The following is a 17,957-nucleotide window of genomic DNA, read 5'->3' as shown; positions in this document are numbered from 1 at the left end:
AAATGCTTTCTCTGCACCCGTTGAGATAATTGTATGGTTTTGTTCTTCATCTTATCAATGTGAGATATCAAATTTACTGATATTCACATGTTGGACCACCCTGCATACTAGGGGATAAATCCCTCTTTCTTTGGGTGAATAATCTTCCGGATTTTTAAAAAAATTATTCATTTTCACTGGAAGGCAGATTTACAGAGAGAGAGAGAGATAGAGAAATACCTTCCATCAACTGGTTCACTGTGGTTGCAATGGCTGGAGCCGAGCCAATCTGAAGCCAGGAGCCAGGTGTTTCTACCAGGTCTCCCCCATTGGTACAGGGTCCCAAGGCTTTGGGCCATCCTCGACTGCTCTCCTAGGCCACAAGCAGGGAGCTGGATGGGAAGTGGAGCTGCTGGGATTTGAACCGGCGCTCATATGGGAGCCCAGTGCTTGTAAGTTAAAGATTTAGCCACTTAGCCATTGTGCTGAACCTGAATTGTAGTGTTTTAATGAAGATTTGTGCATCCATGTTCAACAGGATATGGGTCTACGATTCTCTTTTAGTGTTTTTCTGGTTTGGGGATTAAAGTGATACTACAAGCATTAGCTTGTATTTGTCCAGAAAGCTACACATTTCTTCTAGATGTTCCAATCCATGGAATATAGCTGTTTGTAGCAATACCCCATGATTCTTTGTATATCTGCAGTGTCTTTTGCTATATCTTCATTTTAATCTCCGATTTTATTGATTTGGGTCTTTCGTCTTCTTTATAAACAAATAAGTAAATAAACGAATAAATATTTGGTTAATTGGGCTAATGATGCATCTTTTTTTTCCTTAAAAAACTCAGTTCTTCAACTCATTAATATTATGATCTTTCATTTCAATTATGTGTATTTCCTCTATTTTTAATTATTTCTTTGGTTTGGTTGTTGTTTTAGGTCCTTGAGATACATTGATAGATCATTTATTTGATGTGTTTCTGATTTCTTGATAAAGGCGTTAATTTCTATGAGCAATCCTCTCAACACCGCTTTTGCCGTACACTCTAACTTTTGATATGTTGCGTTGCCACATTCATTCATCTCCAGAATTTTATTTTCCTTTTGGTTTCTTCCATGACACACTGTTTATTTGCACGTTTTTAAGAGTTTCTTACATTGCTGCCTTACAGCTTCATCTGATTGTGGTCAGGAAAGGCTGATGCTGTGACTTCGGTGTCTGTGTTTGCTGAGGCTTGCTTATGTCCTAGGTCACAGTCCAGCACAGGCTACGGGTGCCCCAACACTGCTTTTACTCTCTGTGCTTTACCCAGCTTTTCATTCTTTTATACTTAAAAAAACTAGAGATTCTATAAAAAAATGAGCTAGATAAAGTATTACATGTAATAGCTGAAGTTTGCATTCATTTTTCCAGTGACATCTTTGGAACTTAGTGATGGTGGAAGTTACAGTGCTTTGACAACAAATAGTTGAGGCTTGAATATAATTCTATTATGTGTAATTTATTTTAATAACGCTGTTATTGCTGATAAGCACTGTAACAGACCATAACATGTTACTGCCATGTAACAGGACTTAGCGCTGAAAAAGAAGAACGAAAAGCAATCCGGAGTGTGTGCTGGAGACAGCCTCCCGGCTCCTTTCTCTCCAGGTAGACGCAGCTACGATCTGCGATGACAGCAACTGTTAGCAGAATCTCGAGTGGCAGTTGTGCAGAAGCTCCAGTCAACATGCAGGCATATTAAAATCTCAGACCCACTTGCTAAAGTTGCTTCTAGTGCAAGAATTCACAAAATTATAGCAATAAGATTTGATTCCTCATGAAAGGGCCTTTGAAACAAGGTAAAAGGGAAGTCCAATTCAACTTAAAACAACATTTTAGTGAGAGTGAGGTTTATGCTAGGTCTGTGATAAAGGTTACCTCATTCAGCACTCAAAACAACACTCGGAGTTTAAAGTACAGTGCTCTTTAAGAGGAAGCACACATGTGCTAGGCAGTGGAATCACTCACACAAGGCTGCCCCGCCTACACGCAGCAGCTTAGAAATGAGTGTCTGCTGAGTCATGTGCACGCACACACACACACACAGAATCATGCATACACATACAAACACACATATGCAAGTACACACACTGGGCTTCCTGCAGCCTATCACACACACACTCAGTCATGTGCGCGCGCGCACACACACACACACACACACAACCAAGTGCACACACACACACATTGAATCATGTGCATACACACACAAACACACATGCACACACACACTGAGTCATGTGCACACACACACACAAACCCAGTGATTTACTGTTTACTCTGGACTATGCTTACAAGAAAACTGGATAAGCAAGGGACAAAATTAAGGAAGCATTTAATGAATAAAATATCTTGAAATTTGACATTAAAAAACTGAGTATATGACCTATAGCTATAGAGTTTCCAAAGGTCTCACTTCTGCTCTCTTCCTTTTCTTGAAGATTCGGTATGCTGCCCCCGAGCATGTGCTACCGCTCACAAACAGCAGATGGCACCAGGCATCAGTGCAGGGATGACAAAAGGCATCAAAAATTAAGCTGCCAAAAATTTATCATCTAGAAAATGACTCAAATTGTCTAACTAGATTTATTAAAACGGACCATTTAAGAGATCATTGTGATAATACAGTACAAATGAAGATGCTGACCAAAAGTTATGTGAAGAAATAAGAGAGGAATGAAGTATCATAAATTATAAAAATCTGCTGAAAATCAGTTTGTAGGTAGAACTCATGGAGGGTATTAGCCTCAAAATCCCAATATGGGAACCAGCAAATATGGGATCCAGCAAAGATTCCTGGATGAATAAAAACTACAAGTGTTAGTTTATTAAGCAAACACACAAATTTGACATATATTAAGGCTTACAAAATAAAATAATCACTATAGCCTCGAAACTGATTTCTGGCCATCACTAGTCATCGTGGGAGGCAAATCAAACACAATGAGGAATCACTTTGCTTTCATTAGATCGGCTATTATAAAAACGACAACAAGTGCTCACGAGGATGTGGGTGCAGGACCAGGGTGGCAGCCACTGAGCCCTGACCTCTGTGTGTCCTTGGATCCCAGGACTCCTGAAGTGCTGGGTGTTGAGTCCACCCAGCTTTTACGATGGGGAAGAATTTCCTGAGCCAGTCTGCTCTGTACTTTTTGGCAACAGATGTCTTCTGTTGACCTAAATTGCTCCAGCACACATGTCCTGACAGTACACCAGGAGCAAACTGACCAGGCATAAGTGCTCATTTCCTGCCAATTGCGCTGACTTCCTGGTACATCTACAGGGTCACAGGATGACTAACTCCATGGGAAAGTCAACCATTCTCAGTTAACAGTGGTGGAGAAGGCAGGCATCTATTGCATTAACTACAACAGCGACTGGACCAGAATCTACCAGGAAGCCTGGATCTCCTCTATTTGACATCTCCAAACCTGTCACACAACTTGGTCTTCTGCAATTCAAAAGCAAAAACGTTACCAAGACTGGAGAATTTTGAATGGATCTTGACAAAACTACAGGGTGAGGCAATTGGCAGTTTCAGAAAAAGCCCACAAGCTGACCAACATGGCACTTGCCATGTTCAGGCAGCCAGCCTGGCTCTGCTGTGGCCTGGACCCTCCTCCACACCACCACCATAACTCTAGCAGCAAGCTCAGCCTCATCTGTGCTCTTCTCATTGTTCTTTGCTGTTAAAATAAATGCCTAAAAGCAAAGGAAAAGGAAACCCTTTCATCCTGCTAGTAAGCATATAAATTAATATAGCCTTTGCGTTCAACAGTATAGAGTCTGCCAAGAACCAAAAATAGAGCTACTATACAATCCAGCAACACCAGTACTTGGGGGACATTCAAGGCAAATGAAATCTCTTGATGGAAGAGGTGTCAGCATTCCCACGGAAGCAACCTAACTGAACTACTGCTGGATGGATAAAGAAGATACGCAACGTACAACACAACAGAAGACTCTTCAGCCACATAAAGAAGCAACATTGTCATTTTCGAAATCCTAGATAGTACGTTGATGTCACTAAGCTGAGGGGCATAAGCTAAGGATGGAAAGACGAGCATCACATGATCTTATCTATTTGTGAACAGGGGTTGATATGTGGCACAGTGGGCTAACATGCTGCCTCCAACATTGGCATCCTATATAGATGCCAGATCAAGTCTTGGCAGCTCCAGTTCTAACCCAGCTCCCTGCTAAAGCACCTGGGAAAGAAGCAGAAGGTGGTCCGAATGCATGCCCTTGCCATCCACGGGAGAGCCCCGGATGGCATTCCACACTCCGGAGTTCAGCGTAGCCTGGCCTCACTAGATGCAGCCATTTGGGGAGTGAACTCAGATGAAAGGTCTCCCTCTGGCTCTGTCTCTATTTCCCCCCGCCCCCCCGCCTCTGATTTTGCCTTAGAAATAAATATTTTCTTTAAGAAGAAGGTGAGAGTATAATGGTGCTTCTGAGAGGCTGCGGAGAGCAGTGAGGAGAGGAAGAGGGAGAAGCGCACTGAACAAGCACGGACTGGTGGTTAGACAGCAGGAAGTTCTTAGAGAACCCCCTGCCCAGCATGTCTTGCTGACCTGATGATTAAGCAGGGCAGAGTGTTCCCCACTAATCTAGATTAGGTATTTTCTCTAGAGGAAGCAGCAAGAATACTTCTTTTGTCTTTTTTTTAAAAAAAGATTCATGATAGTTTTTTGAAAGACCAGGGAACAGAGAGAGGAGGGGAGAGACAGGGGAGGAAGAGAGGGAGGGGAGGAGGGAAGGAGACAGAGAGAGAGGGAGGGAGAGAGAGAAAGAGAGAGAGAGATCTTCCACTTGCTGGTTTGGTCATTCCCCAAATGGCTGCAGTGACTGGAGCTGTGGCAGCACTAAGTCACAAGCCAGGTGCTTCTTTTGGGTTTCCCATGTGGGCACAGGGACCCCAAAACTTGAGCTATCCTCTGTTGTTTTTCTCAGGCCATCAGCAGGGAGCAAGATCTGAAGTGTGGTCTGAGGGGCTTCAGCCAGAGTGCATATGAGATGCTTAAACCACTATGCCAGTGCGCTAGCCTCAAACACACTTCTGACAAGTTGACAGGTAACTTTGATCTTAATGGCATTAGTTCATCACAGACGGTTTCCAGTAACCATTTATTATAGTGCATAACAACGTATATTGCTTAATTTACTGATTAACTGTCTGCCCTTTATTGGTAGGTCCACTGACTGTCAGGACTAGGTATACTATTTCCTAAATAAATGAAGGAGAAATTCATTTTAGTAGGTATCTCTGGTCTCATAGATACATAAAGTATTAGCTATTTTTCTGGAGACAAAAAAAAGCCTCATTTCAAAACTATTTGGAAGCATATGTTGCTTGATTTTTTGTTTCTTTTTTGGCATTCTGTTAACCACTGCAAATATTAATTTGTTTCCTACTGTGTCTCCAATTAGATAGTTACCTTGTTTTTTTTACTCCTTACAATATCATAAAATTACTCATGATTTGTTTTGGATTCCAACATAAACCTTTAATAATATGACATTTAAGAATCTAACTATACTACTGACATAATGCAACATATTAATGCGTTCTGTGATTTTTTTTTTCCTCCTCAATAAAGAATCACAGCATCAGAGAAACGGCTGCAAAGAAAATCGAGTTTAAGCTTTTACACAAACTGTATAATATGTTCCCTCTTCAACCGTTCCAGAAAAGTGTGGTACTATTAGATGATTTTGTGTTATGCAACATACACCAAAATATGCGCTGAATGTAAAATATAAAAGGCACAAGTGCTGGAGGACGCATTTATAACATCAACAAACAATCCACAATGTCAACTCTACTCTTCAGTCTTACAAGTTGACAGTTAACTTCGATTCAATGCATATGACAGATGATATGATAAGCCACCGCCTGCCAATAGCAGAATGTCAATAGTTTGAGGCCTGCCTGCTCTGCCTCTGAGCCAGCTCCTTGCTAATGTGCTTGGTAAAGCAACCAGTGGTGGCCCAAGTATTTGGGCGCTGGCCTGTCATGTGGGAGACCCAGAGCAGTTCAGGGCTCCTGGGACTTCTAAACAAATGAAATAGTATATATATTTTTAAAAGGTTGTTTATTTGAAAGAGTGACAAAAGGAGCAAGAGACTCATCATCTCTGGTTCATTCCCCAGATGGCGGCAAGGCCAGGGCTGTTCCAGGAGCTGGAGTCCCTGCAGGTCTCTGACAGGGTGCAGAACCCAGCGCTCAGGCTGTCCACCATCCTTCCAGGCACAGCAGTAGGGAGCAGACCAGAAACTAAGCAGCCAGGGCTTGAACTGCCTCGCACGGATACAACTACTTTGACTCTTCAAGACTAACTTTAAAATACAAGATTATTTCTCTGAATAAAGATGTTTTGAAATGTAGGTGGCCAGCGTTTTTATAAAACCTCACCTAGCTCGCCATCCTCCAATGAGGGTGCCAGACACTCTTAGAGAGCCCTGGCTACTCTACTTCCGGTCCAGATCGCTGCTGATGCGTGTGGAATGCAACACAGGACGCTCATGCGGCAGGGCCAGAGGAAGCTCCTGATTCTTTGCTTCAGATGGGCCCAGCTCTGACTGCACTTTGGGAATGGACCAGCAGATGGGAGATGTTTCTCTCTGTCTTCGTCTCTCTATAAACTATGCCTTTTAAGTAAGTGAATAAATCTTTGAAGTTTTATTTATTTCTTTATATTTATTTGAAAGGCAGACAGAGAGCTCCTCCATCCATTGGCTCACTCCCTAAAGCCCCAACAACCAGGGCTCTGCCAGGCTGAAGGCAGGAGCTTGGAAATCAATCTAGGGCTTCCACGTGGTGTCAGAATCCCAGACACCACGCTGCCTCTCGGCGTAGGAATCAACAGAATCCTGCATGCAGAAGGCACTCCTGTGTGGATGCGATCATTAAACAGCACCAACTGCTGTGCCAGATGCCCGCCTCGGAGGCACGCGAAGATAAAAATGTACACCAACACAACTACGGTCCCATGGGCAGCAAAATTTCATTTTATCTTATATTTTTATTTATATTTTATTTTATATTCACACAGTATTGCTCTGCCAATTCTGGATCTTAAAGCGTCAGATAAATTGTAGTATTTTATTTTTCTATTTCTATAAGGAATATCATTAACATTTTGACAGAGTTCATTAAATCTATAAATTGTGGGCCTGGCGCAGTAGTCTAGCAGCTAAAGTCCTCGCCTTGCATGCGCTGGGAACCCATACAGATGCCAGTTCATATCCTGGTGCCCCACTTCCCATGCAGCTCCCAGCTCCCTCCTTGTGGTCTGGGAAAGAAGTCAAGGACCGCCCAAAGCCCTGAGGCACTGCACCTGTGGGGGACACCCAGAAGTGGCTCAGGTCTCCTGGCTTCCAATCAGCTCGGGCTGTGGCGGCCACATGGGGAGTGAATCAACGGGTGGAAGATCTTCCTCTTTGTCTCTCCTCCTCTCTGTATATCTGACTTTCCAATAAAATCCCATGAATTGTTTTGAGTGGCATGAGCATTTTAACAAGATTAATTATTCCAATCCTTGAGCATGTTATATGCTTTGTGTCCTCTATCATCTGTTCTCACCGGTGTTTCATAATTCTCTCTGGATGGATCTTTCACTTCTTGCTTAAATTTATTCCTACTTTATTTCTTGTAGCTATTGTGAGTGAAATCACATCTTGATTTTTTTTTTGGCAAATTTGGTACTAGTTTATTAAAATGCTGTTGTTTCAGTATGTTGATTTTTTATCCTGCAACTTGTCTAAATTCTATTTTTTCTAACACATTTCATACATTTCAGTTTTTCCATGTATGTCATGGCACCTGCAAGTATAGCTATTCTGACTTCTTCATTCCAATTTGTATGCCCCTTATTTAATTTAAGATTTTGTCTGTCTGTTTATCTATTTATTTGAAAGGCCAAGAGAGAAACAAACACAGAGGAAGATATTCCATCCCCCGGCTCACTCTCTGAATATCCACAAAAGCGTGGGCTGGGCCAAGCCAGAGCCAGGAGCCAGGAACTCCATCTGGGTTTCCCACACGGCAGGCAAGGACAAAAGAACATAGGGCATCGCCAGTTAGGTCTGCAGAGTGGGCATCCCTTCTGGGCGCAAGTTCACATCCCGGCTGCTCAACTTCCCATCCAGCACCCTGCTTGTGGCCTGAGAAAGCAGTGGAGGACAGTCCAAAGCTTTGGAACCCTGCACCCATGTGGGAGACCTGAAGAAACATCCTGGCCCCTGGCTTCGGACTGGCTCAGCTCCAGCTGTTGCAGCCGTTTGGGGAGTGAATTAGATGGAAGATCTCTCTCTGTTCCTTCTCTCTTTAAAATGTGCCTTTTCAATAAAAATTAATAAATCTTTAAAACGTTTCAGTAAGGATAACCAAATGAATGAATGAGCAGACAGCGCCTGCACAGCACACCAGCAGTGGGATCCACAACGGACAATCCTCCAGCTTGGACTGGACGCCACTTTTCTTGTGACATTATATGCAACACATCATTCTGCTCAGTGTAATGTTAAGTTGCCTGGTAGGAAACTGCCAAAATTTTGTTTTAAATACAAAAATTATCAAATTCCTATAGTAATTTAATGCAAGTGTTTGCATATTGCTTTATCTGACAATTCCAACCTGCCTCCTGCTAAAAAGGTATTGTGTCTCCAATACCAAGTTTTGTGAATGGCCTAAAATACACCACTATCAGTGTTGGCAGAGAGCTCCGTCCCCGTCTGCGTGCACACTGGAAGTACAAACCAGCTCTGGAAATGCCACATTTTTGAGTAAAGAAGACTGATGCTAGGGCCCCCTTGCTTCAGGGTGAGGCACAGAACACGCCTGTGACCCATTTAACAGTGCTGCCATAGCTTGAGACGCGAAAACTCAGAGCAAGACAGGCACAGTCTCGCCCCCGACCCAAGCACACAGGCCATCTGTGTTACAGCGCAGCGCTGGGATTGCTAAATCCTCCCAACGTGCCTCTCATGTACATGCAGCGTCTTGTAAGCCTCATCACCTATTTTTGGTATCAAAGAAACAGTTTTGGTCAAAAAGTAACTGGCATCAGCTATAAAAAAGCAAGCATTAAGCAACGTGTCTCTTTGTAAAAAGAGGTCCTTGTGAATCAGCTTCTTAAAAATCCCGAATAATTAAAAGAAAGACTTTCAAGCTTAAGGGTTATAGGGTTCCATTTCAATCATCATGTACCATCTTCCAAGTCAATGAAAAGTAAAAATCCAAACAGGTCCGAGTGCTTTACACGGGAGGAGCCGGAGCCACCGTCATTCCCAACTTGACAAGTGTTAACTCTGAAACATTTCTTCTTGTTCTTCCCCTCGGTCCTCATGAAATAAAGTATTTGTCTATTTTCAGTCATAATTTGTCCTGCTACAGTTTCACTGTGAAACAAATCTGATCCAGAAACTATTGCTGCGGAAGTTGAGCTGTCAGAAGGCGTACCTGCTCTGTGTCAGCCTGACTTTGTTGATAAACCTGCAACAACATCTGCCTGCACGGCCCTGCCGGGAGCGGCACACGGGGGTCCTCACCTCTGGAACGGAGAGCCGGAGCGCAGCGACCCGCAGAAACGTGGAGGATACTGCCCCTCTGCTCCGAGCTTCTCCGAAATCATTACCTTCAACTATTTTCTTGCTTCCTAGGATTTGCCACGTTAATGAATTCAAGGAAATTGGGGGAGAAGCATGACTTTACCCTCTCCAGCTCGCTTTCCTCACTCCCCAAAAGTTCATGCCTGTCTCATCAAAAACTCCCACATAAGATAGAAAGTAGTACCCCAGTGCTTCTTTGCTTTGCTGCTGCTGTTAAAAATGACCAAGAGACACTTATCCGTTTGCTCAAAAACACCTCAGTGTATAAGTACACGCAACTGTAAATCAACCTAGTGTTTTTCTTTTTTTCCTAGTATTTTTTTAACCAAGTGTTTTTCAACACAAAGCACACTTTCACCATGTTTCCTCTGCGTAATTATCCTGATGCTTCTTGATGTTTGCCTTGCAATAAGAAGTTGCCCAACGTCCCTCATTCTCCCGTGTGGTTCCTTAACAGTGTGATGGCTCACAGCAGCTTTCCTGTGTGCATCCTCTCTTCTGAGTTCTGGGTCTGGGCCGAGCTCATTTCTGGCACAAGGATTTCTTACACTCATTTCATTGACAGGCCTTTTTTCCCGTAAGTGTAACTCGTCTGCTATCTGTTCAGGTCTAGCTTTTGGCAAAGGATTTTTAAACATTTGGTACATTTACAAGATTTTTTTTTCCTTCTGTGCATTCTATGCTTATTGAGGCTTCAGTTTTGGTAAAATGTTCTTCCATTTTTATTACATTCTCTAAGGCCTCTCCCCAGGTGAATCCTTTTATAAGTAACAAAGTACAACTTTCGGGTGAATCCTTTCATAAGTAACAAAGTATAACTTTTGGCTAAAACCTTTTCCATGTTCTGTGTAAGGTTTCTTCCCAGGTGAATTCTCTGATGCCTGTGGTTTGACTTCCATGAAAAGACTTCTAAACACAGCCAATGCCTCAGGAAGTTGCGTGTCATCCTTGCGCAGGGCCATTGCTAATCTTCTCTGTATTGTTCCAATATCAGTAAATGTGCTACAAAGTGAGTACTAGATACTTCTTTTTATCCTTTCCTAAGAATCATATGTTAATATATTTTAAAGATTTAGTTATTTGAAAGTAAGACTTGCAGAGAGAGAAGGAGAGACAGAGAGATCTTCCATCTGGTCACCAAGGCCAGAGCAGGCAGAAGTCAGGAGCCAGGAGCACCATCTGGGCCTGTCATTTGAGAGACAGAGGTTCAAACAGTTTGTTTTCTGCAGATGCTGTATCAGAAGTGGAGCACCTGGGGCAAAAGCTATATGTGCCCATAGGGTGCACAGCAGCTTTGCATTCTATGCTACACAACACACGTCCCATTCATTCATCTCTCTCTCTCCCCCTCTCTTTTAAAGATTTCTTTACTTTTTTGGGAAAGTCAGATATACAGAGATAGGAAGAGACACAGAGAAAGCTCTTCCATCTGCTGGTTCACTCCTCAAGTGGCCAGAATGGCCAGACCTGAGCCAATCCAAAGCCAGGAGCTAGGAATTCCTCCAGGTCTCCCATGCAGGTGCAGGGTCCCAAGGCTTTGGGTCATCCTCAACTGCTTTCCCAGGCCACAAGCAGGGAGCTGGATGGGAAGTTGAGCAGCCAGGACATGAACCAGTGCTCATATAGGATCCTGGCAGATGCTAGGTGAGGACTTAGCAATTAGGCTATTGCACTGAGCTTGGCAATAGTCTTACATGAACAAGGGCAAAATGTCAGGTGTACTTTTAAAAATGAGCTTCTGAATGCCTTGTTGAGGCACTCTAAAAAGTAGGAGAAGGTCCTATTATGCCTTTCTAACTAGTTAATGAACAATTCTAGTACTGGTAAGTAGATATTGTATGCCTAGACATAAATAAATACGCTCACTCTTTGATTACGAATGACAAACAGTGGGTGACAACGGTTAAGTACATGTGAAAGGCAGCTGCTGCAAAAGTACTACGAGCATTAGGCCAAGGGATTCAACATGGAGAAGTTCTAACAGATCACAGAGGGAGCACTCAGCTATCAACAGTGTTGGGTTGAGACACAGACATTCTGAGAGTTGATGAGGACTTCAGTATTACGATCAAAACGGAAAATGAAGACTTCTCAAGAGAAACAATGCCTATCTGCTTCTTTGCTTTCAGAGATGAATGACAAGATAATGAGACTTGACACATGTGAGGTAAAGTTGATTTTGCATTGGTCAACTCCATGAAGGATGTGAAGGGCAGGTGTTTGCTTGGAGGAGAAAACAACAAGCAGGACAAGGTATGTAAAAACATGAGTGCAGCCTGCGGCCCAGAATTACAAAGCCTGCTGGTCCCCCCTGGCAAACTTCTGAGACACAAAGTGGAAGCCCGACAGTCCATCAGCTAAACTGGGTGTTGTTGAAAGTAGGACTATAAAGGTATTTATTCTTCAACACAAGTTCCCATTTTAAACTACTTCTAGCTGGTATTATATGACAGAAATCCTACACAGCAAGCAGTGGCATGCCGGACACAGGTCTCATCACATTCTGTTGGGATGCCATGGAGAACAGCAGGATGAAAAGGACAGGAAAAGTAGGAAAGACTCTATAGGAGGACACGGATTCGAAATAAGAAGAAAATTCAAGACCTGTTTTGGAGATGAAATTAATAAACTAGTAATATCTTTGATATATGTTCAACTACAAATTATTTAGAAAGACATACATATGTCATAAAAATGCAGTCACGCGTGGGGAATAAATACTGAATTGTATACAATGTTTTTTTTAAGGGAAGCCAAAGAGGGTGCAGTCAGGAAGCATATACAAAGTTTCTAATTTCCCCAGTATCTTCTTAAAATAATTTTCATTCAGTTGTTTTTATTTTATTAGAGGGAGAGCCAGAGGCAGAGAGATGTATTTATTAGTTTACTCTCCACATGCCCCAACAGCAAATGCTGGGTCAGGTGGAAGCTAGCACCCAGGAACTCCTGCCTCCCATTAGGGGAGCAGAACCAAGTACGTGAACCATCTTCAGCTGCCTTCCATGTTGGAGATTAGCAGGACACCAGATCAGAGAGAAGTCAAGATTCAAATTAGGCTCTCCAATACGGGTTAACACATCCCAAATGGCTACTGCTGAGGAAGAAGTGAAGGTAAGAGTACAAGGCAAGTAAAACAAAGTGAGAAACCACTGAAGGCTTTAGAGCAGACCACTGACCTGACCTGACATGTGCTTCTTACATTCTGTTAGGATGCCACGAAGAATAATGGGGATATTCGGCCCATGTATAGTTTTATTTCTAAACTCTAGCGGTTGACACACAGAGCTTAAATGTATATCGCAATGGTTTGCATGTTTTGTATATTTCATACACATTACCACTAATTTAAATTTAATCATTATATTATGTTGTTCAGTCAATGTGTAGAGTTTAAATGTTATGGAATTTCTTGCAATAACAAAAAATGCTATGAAGTATCTTTAGCTATTCCAATTCATTAAACATAAGGACAATTTTATTAGGAAAACAATGACCCCCTGCGAAGTCAGTAAGTCTTCTGTTCCCAGCAACTGAACATTGTGGGCAACTGAACAGGTCAAAGGTAGACAGTCTTCTCGTGTCTTCAAGGTAATGTAAGTCTTAAGGTATAACATCACTTCTATTTTTAGCAATGAACATTTACCGTTCCTTAAAAGTAACCAGGCTTATTCTTCTGGTTTTCATCATTATTCTATTCTATTTTTATTTAAAGAGATTATCAGTATTGACCTTAAGCATTCCCAGGTATCAAAACCCACTTTTAAAATGAACAGTGCAGAAAAATTGTACCCCGGGTGTTGCCAGAACAAGCAAATAACAACATTCTCCTGACTTCTGCAACGATACCACCTGCTTCCCCGCCCCTCCCAGAGCACAGAGACTGAGAAATGTCCTGTGCTTCCTTCCTTAGCCCACTAGGTCGGAACATGCCATTAATGAAAAGCATCCAGGTGGTCCACCAGCACACTGCTGGCTTTTATTAGAACGTATTCAGACTGGAACCTCTTCCGACCATGGTCACTGCCATTCTCTTGGTCTAAGCAACCGTGATTACCACATGTGCCTCCTAACTGATCCTAATGTCCTCCTTGAACTCCTCAACTCTTCTGTCAACAGTGCAACCTGAGTGATCGGCATAAACTGCGGGTCAGGGCATGTCTTACACCCAAAGCTCTCCAGCGATTTTTCTATCTCAAACAAGAGAAACACAATGTCTTCATAATGATCAAAAGGCCCTGTTGGGATCTGCTGCATTTCTCTCCTCCCCTTCATTTTCCCCAGAACACTTTGAATTCTGATATATTATTTATACTACTTGGTCATTTTTTTTTTCTTCCACAAGGACAACAATTATATGAGATCAAGAATTTTATCTTTTTTTCTTTCACTTTGATTGCACTCCTACACCAGAAATATGCCAGATATTTAGATGATAAATTTTTGGGTTCAATAAATGGTTACCAAATCAGTGACTGTGTGTGTGTAAGTCCTAACAAGCAGAGATAACAGCTTTGCCACTTTAACTTAAGAATTCTGCCTCCTTCTGGAGTGTCAAAAGCAAAGGAGTACAAAAAGAGAGTTCTAAATCAACTGATGTGAGATCCACAGAAAACTCTGCAGGAAAGAGTTGTACTCTGGTCTTTAAAATTTTTACTAACAAGTAAAATTTTAATATAGTCTACATAGTTTAAAATTAATTAGTCAAAACTTTTTTTTTTGCTCTTGTAGCCAATGACTATTCTTGAAACTTTCAGAAATATTTCTCCTTATGTCACCTTTTTGTCAGAGGATTTGACATTCCCTATATACTATATTCTGGTAAGTTTGGTTGGGTAGAAAAGCTGGAGGTAAAGAGGGAGAATATTACGTAATGAATTGACTTTGGATAACAACTTCAGAACACTCCTTGAAAGGAAGATTATACCTGGTGGCATTTAATCAGATAATATGGAACTGTCACTTTTTTTTTTTGTCATCCTAAGAAGAGAGAAGTAGGAGGTAAACTCTAATTTGAAGGGTCAATGATTTCTTTAAATTTCATGAACTCTCACAGTACTATATAAAGCAGGATATATTGGGCGCTGTAAAAACTGCACTAACTGGGGAGTCACTTTCAAACACCAACTGTCAGTTACCCTGAAAAACACTGGAGTTGTTCATGAAGTCTTTTTCCTTGAGGTGTAAAGAAAGACAAAAACAAACAAACAAACAAACACACCTTTGGGAAATGACTTTCACTCTTGGTGGGGGGAACAGAATGAAATTTCCTGAATGTAGGTAAAAATTTCGCATTTTGCAACTTACTATCCTACCTGGGGAAAGGAGGTTGTTAGAAAGCTAGGTAACTGAGAACCACAGTGTCCCGCAAATGGACAGAGCAGAATGTTCACCACACAGGAGGGATGAGGCTAAGCGTGTTCTGCCATAGCCTCATTTAAGCCTTACTGAGGCTGGATCTGAGAGGTGGGCATTGCTAGCCTCGTCTTACGAAGGGAGGGAGAGTCACACAGGTCTAGTGAGTAAACAAGGCCATCCAGGAGAGGATGCCTAACAACTCCGATGTCACACCACACTGCTGCTTCTTAAACTGAGTACTTCGCTGGTGTCTCCCTCTCAGGGAACTCCTCTCGTGAAAGGACCAAAGTGGCTCCCCAAGCTTCAGTCCCAGGCCAGAGTCCCCATCTGTGTGCAACTTCAAAGATCAAGTGAACCACGCCCATCACTGAGCTCCACTCTGTTAAATATTCATAAGCTACAATCTGACGCAGGATCTGTATATTCAAACTAAACAAAACTAAACTAAACTAGAACCTATACTTGAGTAAAAAGGAGGACATTCACGAATGAAAAGCACGTCATAGGTGATGCTCACACTGTTCTGTGAAGATGCTTCGCGGTACCAACTCGAGTCAAACATACGGCCACCTGAAGCTATTCCAGTCCTGGTTGGGGACCTTCACGAGTGTACAGCTATGTCCAGCAAAGACGAGTTCAAGAATGTGAATAACAGCATAATCCCCTTGAGCTGGAAACAACTCAATCACCACCAATAACTGAACGCACGTATGCAAAAGCTGCATTATATTCACACAGTGGAGCAGCCCAACCATACCTAGATTCAACGACAGGGATGAATCATAATGAGGGATGAAAAACTTAGACAAAAGCAGCCATTTGTGATTCCACTTACATAAAGTTCAAAACCAAAGCTAACCTGTTATATTAAGCATCTGGATGGGGCTTACTCACTCCACAGTGGCAGTTAACTAAAAAGGAACCGTGAAGGGGAGAAAGTTTCTGAAACACCGATAATGCTTTGTGCTTTTGGTCAGGGTGATGATTATTTTAGTTTTTGCGAGAAACCATGAAGGTTTATACCAACTATTTCACATTTTTACTTGTTTGCACTTTAATTAGAATCCTTGGGGCACCATCTGCACAGAGGTGAAGTCACAGCTTGGGAAGCCCTCATCGTTTAGGTGCCTGGTTCAAGTCCCATCACCTTGCTCTGAGCTAGATTTTCACTAACAAATGCCCTAGCTTTCTGCTAACGAACACCCCAGGATCAAGTACTTTGGTGCATGCCAGCCATGTGAAGACATGACAGAGTTCAAGCTCCAGCTTTGAGCTGTGCTAAACCTTAGCTGCTGTGGGCATTTGAGAAATCTAATGGCAGATGGAAGATCTCTCTCTCTCTCTGTTTCTTTCTGTCTGTTTTGTTTAGCCTTTCAAATAAATAAAAATTTTAAACTGCAATGGGAGGGCTGGCTCTGAGTTGTAATAGGCTAAGCTGCCTTCTGCAGTGCTGGCATCCCATAATGGCATCAGTTCATGTCCTGCGTGCTCCACTTCTGATCCCACTCCTTGCTAACGAGCTTGCAAAAGTAGAGGAAGATGGCCCAAACCCTAGGGCCCGTGTATCCATGTTGGAGACCAAGATGAAGCTCCCAACACCTGGTTGCAGCCATCTGGCATGTGAATCAGCAGATGGAAGATCTCTATCTCTCCTTCTCTCTTTCTGTAACTGACTTCCAAATAAATGAAATCTTTAAAAAGCACAATGGTTTATTCCCCGTGGACTAATACTATTTCTTTATTTATAGAATAAGCATTAGTTTGTTTAGCCCCTATGTTTTCAAATAGATGCAGATAATAAGATGTAGACTTTAAAAATGATTTTCATTTTAATTACTGGTTAAAAGACAATCTGTATAACATTCCATTCACCTTAATAGAAAAGGAAATGCAGTTTTTGAATTGCAGCTTCAAATATGTATCCATCCATCTTGAATCAAACAAGGGAATTAGCTGAGGTCACCGTATCCTTGTGTTCCACTTTAAGTTGAACCATTATACTAGGAGTTTTTGACTCAGTCATTGCTGTAAGTTCTTCCCTTTTCTGCTACAGTCACTTCATACCCTTAAACTCAGGGTGAGTGAGGAATTCTTAAACGTAGGTAGCCTGCATTCCAGCAGGAAAATGTCAAGCTCAGTCTCAAACTCAACGCCTTTATGTGTTACTTTGTCACGGGATTTTTTTAATGGAATATCTTAGAGACCAACTTATTTTTGTCAGAATGATATATTTTGAAAAAAAGCAATACTCTTCCATCTGACAATTTTCTAACTTTCCATTTATAACTAAATGTGAATTCTTAGCCATCAATATTTTGAACTGTTTTTGTTAAAAAGAGGATAAGACAAAAATAAGCAATTATGAATGATCTATTTAAGACTGCTGCCATTTCTTCTCTTAGAATACTTTATCACATATAAAAGAATTGTTTTTGATATAAATATTTTATTAACTACAAGAAGGAAAGGGGCAAAAAGAAAACAGGCAGGAAATAAAAGTTTATTCAAAAATTTCCTTAGTAAAATATCCCTTGACAAAGATGAGTTAGTGGAAAGAACAAATATCCTGAGCACACTACAATACTGCTGCCAACAAAATTTATTCTGAGAGCTACTTTCCTCTGTTAAGGGATGTTATCATTTATTTCCCTGAATATCATGCAGCTATGGTTAGAACCCACTGTATATTCTGGAAAGTTATATAACTACCTTAAGTAGTTACAAAGTAAAAGTTTAAAGGTGAGGGAAAGTTACATTCATGATTATTTTAGTAATTTAATGAATATTATAATTTCTAATACACTGCTAAAGCACAGTTGATAAATGGTAGGAAGGCCTCTAAATTTACTTTTCTTTTGCATAGCATATACGTTATTATTATTATTTTTTCTTTTACCAACTAACATTAGGAATGGAAACCTCTTCAATATGAATTCTCCTATGAAATTTCAGTCTAGCTCCCAGCAGT

The 17,957-nt window shown here is 41.6% G+C and overlaps 1 protein-coding gene and 1 non-coding gene across 6 annotated transcripts in view; both read right to left on the bottom strand.

The window, feature by feature from the left end:
• The window catches only part of RABGAP1L (RAB GTPase activating protein 1 like), a 592,969-nt gene that overhangs the window by 189,571 nt on the left and 385,441 nt on the right, over positions 1-17,957 (bottom strand). The gene's annotated exons all lie outside the window — the stretch shown is intronic.
• On the bottom strand, positions 10,546-10,651 carry LOC121159345. The gene has a single exon (XR_005884342.1). It is a non-coding gene; the product is annotated as a U6 spliceosomal RNA (small nuclear RNA).

This window comes from Ochotona curzoniae, unplaced genomic scaffold (assembly GCF_017591425.1).
Source record: "Ochotona curzoniae isolate NIBS_2020 unplaced genomic scaffold, NIBS_Ocur_1.0 contig_4105, whole genome shotgun sequence".
Taxonomy (NCBI): domain Eukaryota; kingdom Metazoa; phylum Chordata; class Mammalia; order Lagomorpha; family Ochotonidae; genus Ochotona; species Ochotona curzoniae.
Note: the sequence above shows the minus strand (reverse complement) of the source record. Positions and strands in the feature narration are given on the sequence as shown.